We start from the raw sequence: 13,602 nt of genomic DNA, 5'->3' as shown, positions 1-13,602 counted from the left end.
CATCCTGAGCCTCAGCTACTGTATCTGCAAAATAACAACTGATGCAGCATTTTGTTGTTCACTTGTTTCAGTCATGCCTGACTCTTCATGACCCTATTTTGGTGCAACAGATAGAGTGCCAGGCCACTAGAATAAGGAAGACTCATCTTCCTGAGTTCAGAAGTGACCTTACACACTTACTAGCTGTGTAACCCATCTGTAAAATGATCTGGAGAAGGAAATGGCAAACCACTCTAGTATCTCTGTCAAGAAAACTCCAAATGGAGTCACAAAGAGTCAGACACAATTGAAACAACTGAACAACCACAGTGGCAAAGATACTGGAGTACCCTCCCCCTCCCCGCTGATGGGCAGATGAGAAAGGAGTCAGATCCTCTGGTTTATGCCATTCTTTATCCACTTGTCCCAGTTTTCTTCTCAGTTTGAGGAGGTAGGAAAGGGGGTATTTCATTCTGTTAATGAGAATGTGAGTAGACTAAAGGAAATTGAGTTGTTAATGTTCCCAATACCTGTATTAAGCGCTTCAGTATTCTACCCAGCTAGTTTCAGAAGACTGGAGAACAGGGGCCCTTTTACCTCCCCTAGGTACAATGTAGTGTTTGCCAACCAATGGCTATATGTGCCAAGGATGGCATACTGTCTTTCCTTAAATTGACATTTGAACCAATGGCTACTCTCTTGTTTACAACTGGTGACAGGAAGCTACTTCCCCTATTTCCTTGAGTCAGTGACTGGCAATTGTAATCCCTTAACTTTGTCTAAGATTGGTCAGCTATCAACATCAGGAGGAGTTATCTTTTTAGGCCCACTAGAGCATCAGAAAAGTTGCTAATTTTATGACCTTCCTAGGGTTTGACCTTCCTAGTGGGGCTCAAAGCTCTTACTTTGAGATAGGACCATCTCCCACCTCCAGAGTTCCCTGAGCAATGAGACTTGGATGACAGGACAGATGTTTCGCTGGCATGAAAAAGGGATTTAATAAATGTTTGAATATGCCACTTCCTGCATTCCCACAGGATGGTGCCCATGATCTTGCAAGCAAAAAAGGAGCCAGTCTCCGTGCTTGGGTGGAAAGTGTTGGATAGGTCAGTGTATCTTTGGGCAACCTCTGGGATCCTTACCTTCTCTATGGCGGGAGAGAAGAAGGCACAGGAATGGGGCTGCCTGCTCTTGAAGGCTACTTTTCACCTGAGGAGACAAAGCCACTTGAATTAGTACAGAGGTGATTTCTAACCACTTGGCTCCCTCCTTAATGTACAAAGGATGAGGCAGGGTTTGGATTGCTCATTAAGCTATTTGAGTTTGGTGAATGTGTGTGTGTTAGTCCTTGGTTGCCGAAGAAGACCATGCCATCAGTGAAATAATGACATCACTTGCACTTGACTTTGTTTTGAGTGAGGGAGGGCTGTGCAGGTCAGCAGCCTCACTTCTTCTCCAGAGCCATCTGAACCCAGTGACCAGATATTCATCAGGATGACTGGAGATGACTCAGGATGAGGCAATTGGGGTTAAGTGACTTGCCCAAGGTCACACAGCTAGTGAGTGTCAAGTGTCTGAGGTGATATTTGAACTCAGGTCCTCCTGACTCCTGCACTGGTGCGCCATCTACTGTACCACCGAGCTGCCCTGTTTGGTAAATGGGTGAAGGGAAAAAGAAGGGCTCCTTTTCTCAGACCTCTGACAACAGGACTCTTCTATATAACTGACTTTCTTTTCCCTCTCAAGTTTAAATTATGATTTTTGTTCACTGGCTTATTCTCTTGGTTCTTGAGAAGATAGCATTTTTGTTAAAGAACCTTTAGGGGATGGGGGTGGGTAAGGGAAAACTTTGAAAATAAAATAATAAAAACAGACCACTTTGCTGCTACAAGCACATAAATAGCATCCCTGTAGCCAGGCTGTACACTCTCTTTGCCATAGCAACCTAAAGAGAGTGTTTATAACAGCCTGTCACCCGTACTGGAAAAACAGCAGCTGCTTCTCTTGCTGTAGCACACTGGCTCTGGCTAGCCAGGCCTCTCCAGACCCCCCCCTCCCCCTCCCCGGGATCGCTCCTGGGGAGGTGTTGCAGTCACAGTGGGCTTGGCCCTTTTGCTGGGACCATTAGTTAGCAAGGGTGGGGGTTTTGGTGGGTGGGGAAGGAAGGAAAAAGGAACCTGGGTCCCAGATGTGAACAGGAATTGTGGCATCTCAGAAGCCAGATGTGATCAGAAAAGTATTCTTTATTTATTTTGTTTCTGGTCTTTGTCTCTCTCTTCTGGAATCTCCTGAGGAGAAAGGGAACAGGGATGGGGGAAATAGTTTCTGCTGACTCTGGGCCCTCAGGCCCTGGCATCTTGACCTGATCAAGTAGCTTTTGTTTGCTTTCTGGGACTCCACTTTGCCCTCTGTGGTAGGCTGCTATGTTTTCAATCCTTCCAGGTCTGTTTACTTCAGGCCTGGAGAAAAGGGTTTCAGGATGGGGAAAAGGTAATTCAATCCAGAAAGTTGACCTCCACCTCCTTTTATTGTGAGACTGAAGGTGACAAGAGGGAATTCCACCTTTCCCAGAGGTAGATCTGAAGCTTCTGGTCTGGAGGATCTCAAAGAACTGCTATGCAATAAAGAACTGTAGAGAACACTGGAAAAACTGACATACAAAAAGATTCAGGGTGATATTACGTGGGGAGCAGATGTTCTTACTCAGCCTGCTTAGCACATGACTAGGAGGCCCCTCCTGTCTTTCTCCCATTTGCCTAGGATGTCCAAGAACTAGGTCTGAGAATAGGAAAAATCTGGAGAGAGTCACAAGATCATAGATATAGAGCCATAAGGACCCTCAGAAGCTATCTGTCCCAACCCACTCATTTGACACTTCCCAGGAAGTTGAGGTACCCCCAGAGTGGTCATGGGACTTGCCTGAAGTCATACAAGTAGTAAGAGCTGTTATTTGAATGCAGGCCTTTTTGACTCAAATCCAATCTTTTTTCCATTATACTTGATGCATCTCAAGGAGCAACAGTCTGGCCCTGGGGAAAGCTAGAGATTTATTTAGCAAAATGGCTCTCCTTTGCTCCACATGCCCAATTTTTTTGCATACAGGTGCCATTTTGTTTCCTTCATAGTGGAGATGATCTATATTTGATCTATAGGATCAAATCACAGCCAATTTCTTTAAACAAGGGAGAGGTGCATACCATGGGGGAGGGGGGGTGGAATGAACTAACTCAGTTAAATCAACCAATCAGCTAACTTTTACTAAAAGCCTACTATGCTCCAGGTACTCAGCTAGGTGCTGGAGATAAAAAGACAATAACAGAAAGACAGATCTTGTTTTCTTCTTCTTTTTTTTTTTAGATTTATTTATTTATTTAAGTTTTCAACATTCATTTCCACAAAATTTTGGGTTCCAAATTTTCTCTCCATTTCTCCCCTCCTCCTACCCCAAAATGCCAAGCATTCTAATTACCCCTATCACCAATCTGTCCTCCCTTGTAACATCCCTCCCTTCCCTTATCCCCATCTTCTCTTTTGTCCTGTAGGGCAAGATAACTTTCTATACTCCATTACCTGTATTTCCTATTTCCTAGTTGCAAGAACAATACTCAACAGTTGTTCCTAAAACTTTTGAGTTCCAACATCTCTTCATCCCTCCCTCCCCACCCATTCCCTTTGGGAAGGCAAGCAATTCAATATAGGCCATATCTGTGTAGTTTTGCAAATGACTTCCATAAAAGTCATGTTGTGTAAGACTAACTATATTTCCCTCCATCCTATCCTGCCCCCCATTGCTTCTATTCTCTCTTTTGATCCTATCCCTCCCCAAGAGTGCTCCCTCCTCCCACTGCTCTCCCTTCCATTATCCCCCCCCACTCTGCTTATCCCTTTCTCCCCCATTATCCTGTATTGTAAGATAGGTTTTCATACCAAAATGAGTGTGCATTTTATTCCTTCCTTTAGTCGAATTGATGAGAGTAAGCTTCATGTTTTTTCTCTCACCTCCCCCCTTTTTCCCTCCACTGAAAAGCCTTCTACTTGCCTCTTTTATGAGAGATAATTTTCCCCATTCCATTTCTCCCTTTCTCCTCCCAATATATTTCTCTCTCACTGCTTAATTTCATTATTTAAAGATATGATCCTATCCTATTCAATTCACCCTGTGCTCTATGTGTGTGTGTGTGTGTGTGTGTGTGTGTGTGTGTGTGTGTAATCCAACCAACTACCCAGATACTGAAAAAAGTTTCAAGAGTTACAAATATTGTCTTTCCACGTAGGAATGTAAACAGTTCAACTTCAGTCAGTCCCTTATGACTTCTCTTTGCTGTTTACCTTTTCATGCTTCTCTTGATTTTTGTGTTTGAAAGTCAAATTTTCTTTTCAGCTCTGGTCTTTTCATCAAGAATGCTTGAAAGTCCTCTATTTCATTGAAAGACCATTTTTTCCCCTGAAATATTATACTCAATTTTGCTGGGTAGGTGATTCTTGGTTTTAGTCCTAGTTCCTTATATTCCATGCCCTTTGATCCCTTAATGTAGAAGCTGCTAGATCTTGCGTTATCTTGATTGTATTTCCACAATACTTGAATTGATTCTTTCTAGCTTCTTGCAATATTTTCTCCTTGACCAAGGAACTCTGGAATTTGGCCACAATGTTCCTAGGAGTTTCTCTTTTTGGATCTCTTTCAGGAGGTGATCAGTGGATTCTTTCAATATTTATTTTGCCCTCTGGTTCTAGAATATCAGGTCAGTTTTCCTTGATAATTTCATGAAAGATGTCTAGGCTCCTTTTTTGATCAAGGCTTTCAGGTAGTCCCATAATTTTTAAATTGTCTCTCCTGGATCTATTTTCCAGGTCAGTTGTTTTTCCAATGAGATATTTCACATTATCTTCCATTTTTTCATTCTTTTGGTTTGGTTTTGTGATTTCTTGGTTTCTCATAAAGTCATTAGCCTCCATCTGTTCCATTCTAATTTTGAAAGAACTATTTTCTTCAGTGAGCTTTTGGACCTCCTTTTCCATTTGGCTAATTCTGCTTTTGAAAGCATTCTTCTCCTCATTGGCTTTTGGAACCTCTTTTGCCAATTGAGTTGCCTATTTTTCAAGGTGTTATTTTCTTCAGCATTTTCTTGGGTCTCCTTTAGCAAGGTGTTGACCTGCTTTTCATGCTTTTCTTGCATCTCTCTCATTTCTCTTCCCAGTTTTTCCTCCACCTCTCTAACTTGATTTTCAAAATCCTTTTTGAGCTCTTCCATGGCCTGAGCCCATTGAATATTTCTTTTGAATGTTTGGGATACAGAAGCCTTGACTTCTATGTCTTTCCCTGATGGTAAGCATTGTTCTTCCTCATCAGAAAGGATGGGAGGAGATATCTGTTCACCAAGAAAGTAACCTTCTATAGTCTTATTTTTTTACCCTCTTTTGGGCATTTTCCCAACCAGTTACTTGACTTTTGGGTCCTTTGTCAAGAGTAGGGTATACTGTGGGAATCTGTAAGATCTCAGTTCCTCCAAGGTGGCACAATCAAGTGTGTACTGGTCTGGGTGCAGAGAGGAATTTTTGTGCCCAGAATCTTAGCAGAGGTTCCTCTCCATAGCTACCTGTCCTCCAGTTTCACCAAGTCAGCACTGGGGGCTGATTTTCAGGTGAGCTGGATGGGCAGACTGCCATTCAGTGTGAGACAAAGACCAGCTCCCTCAGGGTCTCCACACAGGGCAGAGGCAAGAATCAGCTTCTCAGTGCCCCCAGGGGTTTTTACACTCCAACAATGGAGTTTCCTTTTGGGCTGCTGTGCAGGCTCTGTGGCTGCTGCCTGCTGCTGGAGCTATGGAAGGCCCTACTCCCTTCCTGGCCAGCTGGAAAACCCCCATCACTGACCTTAGGCACCTGTGGGTTGAGGGATCTGGGAACCACTGCTCCTGGAACTGGGGTTTCTGTGACTGGAGATTCTGCCCCTGAGAGCTGTTCGTGAGCCACACCACAGCCAAGGCTGGGCTGGGCTCTGCACTCTGCTCCACCTCCAGTGCAACGCACATTTCCCATGGGCCTTTCAGGTAACCCTGGGCTGGAAATCTCCTTCACTCTGTTGCTCTCCACTTCTGCTGCTCCAAAATTTGTTGAGAGTCCCTCTCTACAGGTATTTTATGGGCTATGGGGGGAGACCCTGCTTATATGTGTCTTTCTACTCCACCATCTTGACTCCACCCCTAGATCTTGCTTTCTTGAAGAGTAGATCCTTCTGGATCCTTCACAGTGGCCAGGAACTAGTTGCAGCAATGGTGACTCCAAGCAGTCCAGGGAGACTCAGACTCCAGTGGCGAACCCCAATCCCTCCCTTGTTTCCCTAGAATGGCAGGTCTCAGCTGAAGTTTGCTTGTACACATAATTCTGGAACCAATCTGGCTGCTAAAAACCCCCTTTGTTACCTTGCAGCCACAACCTAGAAGAAACACAATGGCCCCAAGAAAGGCAGTTTCTATGTGAACACAAAAATATAGAGACTGAGTACTTAATATCTGTTTCTTGCACTAGGTCTGGAAAGGTGAGTTGTCCTTGGTGGAAACACAGGGCCTCATGTGAAGTGGGAGCAGGGGGTAGGCTACCAATACCACTCTGACCTTGCAACTTACCCAGGGGACCAGAAGTGTCTCTCCTTCCCCCCTGATCTCTACACCTAGAATGTTAAAGGGAATGTAGACTGGGTAGACTGGGGGTAGTCTGGAAGAAGAGAAAAGATGGAGAGAAATATATTCATTACCATTGGCAGAGGGATACTCCACCATGTTCTTTTTGGTCACCTTGGTATTAATATATTATAAGACTGGAATGATGGGTTCTAGAGGTGTAATGTAATAGAAAAATGGATTGGATCAGAGGACCTGGGTTGAAATCCTGTACCTATTGCTTACTTCCATGTGGTCTTTGAAAATCACTTTTTTAGAGCCTTGGGTCTCAGTTTTCCTTCATTTATAATAGGATACCATTGGACTGGCACCTGTGATTGTTAACCTATTGTCAGTTATAGTTGAGAGATAGGAGAAGGACCCCAAAACTGAAGAAGAATAGATGTTTCAGAAAATGTAAGAATACAAAGTTGGAAAACTATAGGCCAGTGAGTTTAACTTAGATTTCTGAAAAAAAAATTCTTCAGTGGATTATTAAAGAGATGATTGACAAGCATTTAGGAAGGAAACAGTCATGACAAAGAGCCAGCATGTCTCCATCAGTAATAGGTCATGCCATCTAATTTCCTTTATTCCTAAATGTCTTTCTCTCTCCTCTCCATACCCCTCCCACACTGAAAAAGAAATATTTGTAATAGAGACTGTCTAACCATCCTCTGAGCCAAAGGGGCTACAACATGGACTTTGGAAATCAGACTTGTAAGGGGAGTGGGCTGCTTCCAGTCGATGCCTTTTCTTTTCCTCAGTTCCTTTGGTAACAGGGGCTGGGGCAAGTGTAAGGATCCAGGGAATAGGGTGAGGGGCCAGCACACATATTCAGGGATTGTGGCAGGCTCAGTCAGGCAATAAATGTATATTGAGCACCTACTATGTTCCAGACACTGTGCTAAGTGCTGGTGATACGTAGAAAGATGGTCCTTCCTCTCAGGAAGCTCACAGTCTTACCAGGGGGAAAGCATGCCAACAACTATGCACAAACAAGGTCTCTACAGGATAAATAGAGATAACATCAACTGAGGGGAGGCACTAGAATCAAGGGGGATTAGGAAAGGCTTCCTATGGAAAAATAGAGTTTTAGCTAAGACTCGAAGAAAACCATAGAATCCAAATGAAGCAAGAGGGCATTCCAGGCATTGGGGTGAAAATGCACAGCATCAGAAGATGGGGAACAGCAAGGAGGCCTTGCTCTTCACAAGACTGCAAAGTACATGGAGGGGGTGGTGGGAGAGGCTCTGTAAGATGAAAAAGGACTGGAAAGATTGGTGGTTGAGGTGGGGGTGGGACATGTTATAAATGATTTGAATGCCAAATAAAGGATGTTATGTTTGGTTCTGGAGGTTATAGGGAGCCACTGGAGTTCATTGGGAGAGGGAGAGAGTGTAACATGATCAGATTTGTACTTTGAGATCTTTGCTCTATCTTCAAAGCAGGATTGAAGGAGTTCAAAAGAAACGCAAGATGTGCAAATTTAGAGAACCCATTCTAAATGTTCCCATGGACAATTTGTGCTTGACCTGTGATAGTGCACTCCAAGCTCGTATCAGGCTGATCAGCCACAGTCAGACCCATTATATGTTGACTCTAACATAGTGGTGTCATTTTGGTCCTCTTCTAGAACAAAGGACAGCAACCACCAACTTCAAGTTCACTCTGACAGATGAGTGGAGAATGGACTGGTGTGGGGAGAGATTTGAGGCAGGGAAACTTTTGAAATAGTCCAGCCATTAGGTGATTAGGGCTTGCACCAGGGAGGTGGCAGTGTCAGAGGAAAGGAGGAGGAGACATATGCTAGACATGCTATGAAAGTAAAATCAACAGAACAGAACAATAGATTGGATGGGATGGGGGGGTCAGAGAGAGTGAAGAGTTAAAGATAATACCCAGGTTTCAAGCCTAGGTGACTGGAAGGATGATAGTACCCTAATAATAACAGGGAAGTTAAGTCTGGAGGATTTGGGGGGAAAGCTTCTGAGTTCAATTTTGGACATAGTTCAAGATGTCTATAGACATCCATTTTGAGATGTCCAATAAGTAAGTGGAGATGTGAGCCTGGAGGTCAGCAGAGAGGTTAGGACTGGATGGTAGATTTAAGAATCATCAGAATAGATAGAGATGATCATTGGACCCATGGTTTAGGGAATGTCTAGGACTTGACACATATTCTCCAGAAATAGGAAAAAAAATCTATCACTATTTGGTCTGGGAAAAGCCAGTTCTCCACCATTGTAGTCAATTTTAATAACCCATTCATGGCTGAACTCTAGCTTTTACTTTTAAGGGGTGTTACCTGACGACAAAATGCTCCCATTGACCTTCCCATATACCTCCATGGCTTGAAAGTAGCCTAGAAAGAGTATGGACTGCTTTGTACAAGCAGTCTAAATAGGATTTTAGATTAGGAAGAGCCTACCTCTACCTTCCTCCCTTCTCGCCCCCCCATCCTGTCCTTCAGGGGAAGTTTTATAAATTATAAGAAAATGAACCCAAGAGATAAAATGACAGACATTATCTTCCCAAGGTCCTATGTGTATACACACACACACACATACATACACACACACAGAGGTAGAAAGCAGAACCAGGATTTGAACCCTAGGCTTATACCAAAGCAGAGCAGGCATAGGAAGAGAAGAATTAGTCTTTTCAGAGCTAAGGTAACAATTTAGATTGGAGTAAAGAGACAGGACCAGGATTCTCTGAGACAAGTGTACCTATCTCTAGGTTATAAGCTTCCTGTCCTCAGGAAGGCCTTTTTAGAAGTGAAAGAATGTTCAGAAGAATGAACCTCTGGAAACCCCAAGTAACAGCTTAGGAAATACATGGTGGAGATGATCTAGGCTATGATTTCCCAAACTATCTTGTTGAATGTCAAGGGAAAGAGGCCTTCTTCTCTATGTCTCTAAGACTCTGTGGGGTCTTCCAGGTTCAGATAAATGATGGCTGGCTCATTGGAGAATGAGCAAAATGGAAAGCATCCAAGCCAATCACTCCTAGGCGCCCTGCGTAGGTTGTGGAGGGAGGACTAGGTGCCTTCTGTGTAGGAAGAAGTTACATTTTCTGGAATTGCAGAAAGAGCAAGGAGAGGTTTAGCTAGGACCACCACCTCTAGAATTCTCTGGGAGAACTATGCGATCTCCACAAGACAGTTTTTCTTTAAACCTTCCCAATAAGTTGTAGGAACTCGATCTCTGGAACCTCCTCTTTTCTCCCCTTCTCCCTGCCCAAACCAGTTGGTAAAAGTGTCTAGGGATTAGCATGAGCGATCACACCTGACAGAGGGCAGGGCTACATTTATGGGCACAAATGAGACAAAGGGATGGGGATAAAGAAGAATACAGATGCCAGATTTCATCCCTCTGGCTTGGACTTGTTACCCTTCCTGCCTTTTCTTCCTTCCTTCTTAGTGTTCAGCATGGCAGAAACACTGATATCCAGACAGGTACCTGACGACACGGAGCTTTTCAGGGAGATGTCCAACTTGCCTCTAATGAGGTTCCAGGTTGAAGGAAGGGGGCACTGAGTAGGGAAGCCTGCAGTTGCCATGGCCCTCTCCTCTACCAAACCCCGTAATGCCTGCTGCTGGGAGGCCAGAGGTGGAATGTCGCCATCTTTATTCCAGGCAGGTTTGTCTGCAGCACTGCATCAGCCTGGAGCCCTAGCTCTCTGGGTCCTGCTGCTCCTTCTTCCCACATCCATTCACATTCCCACCTCTAAACTTCACCAGATTCAATAACCTTCTGGTAGGGGAAGTGGGGTGTATGTATGGGCTGGGGAATCAGGGGGAAGGGGGAATATCATCAAGAGATGAGAACTTTTCCTGATTCCTGATGGACAAGGGAAGGGGGCTGAGGGAGGAAAACAGGCCTGTGCACCAACCTGAGAGGTTATCTTTGTCCTAGTCTGGGAGAATCCTTTCAATGAGGAAAAAGGTGATAGCCCCTAAAATAATAAACTCAGCTGATCCAGGTCAGAATTCTGAACTTATATTTTGATTGCTTCAAATAGCAGTGAGGCCTAGTGGTAAAACCACTGGAGTTGGACTGCTAAGACCAGAGTTCAAATCCTAACTTTTTTATTTATTAGCTGTTTAACCTTGAATAGTTCCCTCCCTGCTCTGGATTTGTTTCCTCATCTGTAAATTGAGAGCGTTGGGCAAGATGACCCCTAAGGTCTTATCTAACTCCAAGCCCTATGAAACTGAGTGGTCTCTGGTTGTCCCTTCTTTCTGACATAGGGTAAGAGACCTAACACTGGAAATTTGAGGAAGGAGAGAGTTATCCTGGAGAAAGAGCTACATTCTAATCTTCTTTCTCACTCCTACTGACCCAAATTACCTTGGACTTATCACTTAACCTGGGGAAGCCCTACTTTCCTATGGGAAAAGAAGAGTGTCACTAAAGGGCCTCTGAAGACCCTTTTAATTTTAGATAATCCTAGGCTCTGTATGTGTGTGTGTGTGTGTGTGTGTGTGTGTGTGTGTGTGTGTGTGTGTGTGTGTGTGTGTGTGTAAGGGTGGGTCTTGCCCTTATTGGCCAGTGATAGCAGAAAAGCTTTAATATCTTAAGGAAGGCTATAAGATCCTTGAGGGCGGATACTGTGTCATATTTTGTTTTTGTATCCATAGCACCTAGCTCACTGTCTTTTTTTTAAAATTTGCTCAAAATGTAATACATTGAACATCTTTCCTAAAAGGGAAAAAATGGTCCCTATTTCCAGGAGGTGTCTGCATTTTTTGGGGGGGAGGGAAGATTCCTAGATGTTTTGTCAGACTGAGAGAGGAAACCAGCGCAGTAGGAGGAACGTTAGACTGAGGAAAAAGGAGTCAAGATACCTGAATTCTTAGGCCAGCTTTGCCCTTAATGCAGGCAACCTTGGTCAAAGTCTCCTAATCTCTTAGGTCTTCAGTGTCTTCTCTGTAAAATAGGGATCACAGTATCTTACTTTCTTTATAGGGATGTTGTGTGAGAGCAGAGATGTGAAAAACGCTTTGCATTTGTAGAAATATACGTTTAATGGTTTTCAGTCTATTATTGTTTAAAGGAAAGAGATAAGGTATTTCTCAAACTGGTGGGAGGGGTGGCAGAAATAGAGGTAGAGAATTCTACCTCCCAGAATGCTGTGCTTGAAGATGATTAAGGGAAGCCTTGCCTGGTGAGAGATGGCATCCTCCTCCCCTGCTCCCCAGGGGCCAGCAGATAACAATGCTTGTTTGGGACTTCCTTTGAGGTTAGGGCAGTGTACATTTGAAAATGCGTGCTCTTTTAGTAGTTGCCTAATTAGGGTAGAGGTCAAGCCAGCTAGGTAGCTGTATAGAGCTCTGAGACTGGGTGAGCTGAGACAGTGGTGGCTCCCTGCTGCCCAGTAGGGCTACAGAGAAGCTTCTGCAGCTGAATAGTTGGCCTGAAAATCCTTCTGATCTTGGGGTTCCATTAGGTACCCAAATAACAGGGTACAAGTCTGCCATGGTCTCTTGGTCAGACTGGGACACAAACAACTTTCGTACCCCTTTTTCCTTCTCTATTCCACTCTCTTCTCCCCCATTCCCCAACCCTTCTTGGGGAGCTCTAATAGAACTTGGGGATGGCATCCTCCTGGAAGTATGGAGTGAGCTGTTTCCTAGAATTTCCAAGATAGATGCAATAGAGAAAAACAAAGTATAGACTGAAGTTTTCATTCTTGAGTGTTTATATATTCATTTTTGTTTTGGAGAAAGAGAGGAATATAATCCCTGATCTTTACCACGTGTAAAGATAGAAGGTAGATTAAGGAACTAGTGCCAGTGGGACTAAGCATGACTAGAGTGTGAACCCAGTGGGGAGGGAAAAGTTTCAAGTAATACAGTCTGAAATTTACACTGATTTTTCTCTCCTCTCCTGACTCAGTTTCTTTTTTTTATGGGTCACATTTCCCTTGTGATTATCAATTATAATGGAGATTGTCTGGGAATTTCTCCTAACTTTAGCCCTGGGTGAGGGTGGGTGGATGGGTGGTGGGCAAGGGTGGGACTGGAAGAAGAGGAATCCTCCTGGCAGTGAAAGATGGAATGTATCTGATGATGGCCAGATAACAGCCCTAAATACAAAATGAACTGCTTTCTCCCTGTCACCCTATTAGATAAGTTGGTTTAATTTAGCACCTTCTGAGTTTTCTCCAAAGTGCTCAAAGCCTTTTGCCCATCTAAAGGTCTCACCCGTCTCTATCTTTCTCCTTTCCCAGAAGGTTGGAAGAAGGCAAGGCTGGCTCTTTCCTATTTGATGGATGGGGAAATGCAATCCAAAAAACAAGCTTTGCTGAAATGTAACCCGAGGACCAAAGATAATATAGATATGGTTATCCCCAGAGCCGGGCCTAGGACCACTTGTCTTCTAAAGCCAGAGTCTAGTCCTCTGTCCACTAGGGTAAACACTGATGTTAATACCCCCTCTGACAGGTTCAAGAGCTCCATTTGAGTGTTAGCATAATGTTTATTTCTGCCCCAACTCTGTGCCTCCAGCTTTGGAAGAGAAGCTAAATTGAACCTGATTCCATGGCACAGTGTGTCTGTGTGAAGGATGTAAGCTGCATAGGCTCAGTCTCTGTTCAGGCATTCCAATCCCCCAAGCATTTATTAAACACTGAGATCCCCTGAAGGCTCTTTCAAAATCAAAGATCTGAAGCTAACATAATCCTAGCACCTAAACAGGTTCAAAGGCCTTTAGTAGGAGAGGCAACACAGAACAGTAGAAAAAGCCAGATCTGCATGGCTCTGATCCTAGATTAGACACTGACCATGGGTCATCCCTCAGAACCTCAGTTCCCATAACTGTAAAATGGGGATAATATTTATATAACTTACATCCATTGGATGCAAAGAAAGCCTGAAGCTACCCTATAAAATGTGACTGTTATCTATGCTCAAGGAAATGATCTGGACTCTTTTCTTACTTATACCCCAACTGTACAG

The 13,602-nt window shown here is 43.9% G+C and overlaps 1 protein-coding gene and 1 long non-coding RNA gene across 7 annotated transcripts in view; one reads left to right on the top strand and one right to left on the bottom strand.

The window, feature by feature from the left end:
- ATP2B4 (ATPase plasma membrane Ca2+ transporting 4) overlaps window positions 1-13,602 on the top strand; it is a 111,642-nt gene that overhangs the window by 43,735 nt on the left and 54,305 nt on the right. The gene's annotated exons all lie outside the window — the stretch shown is intronic.
- Window positions 1-13,602, bottom strand: part of LOC140529456 (uncharacterized) — a 41,419-nt gene that overhangs the window by 26,937 nt on the left and 880 nt on the right. Inside the window, exon 2 of the long non-coding RNA XR_011975561.1 lies at window positions 1,122-1,188. This is a non-coding gene — a long non-coding RNA (uncharacterized lncRNA). The remainder of the gene's footprint in view (window positions 1-1,121; window positions 1,189-13,602) is intronic.

This window comes from Notamacropus eugenii, chromosome 2, assembly GCF_028372415.1.
Source record: "Notamacropus eugenii isolate mMacEug1 chromosome 2, mMacEug1.pri_v2, whole genome shotgun sequence".
NCBI lineage: Eukaryota > Metazoa > Chordata > Mammalia > Diprotodontia > Macropodidae > Notamacropus > Notamacropus eugenii.
The sequence above is the reverse complement of the archived record's forward strand: the minus strand, read 5'-3'. Positions and strand labels throughout refer to the sequence as shown.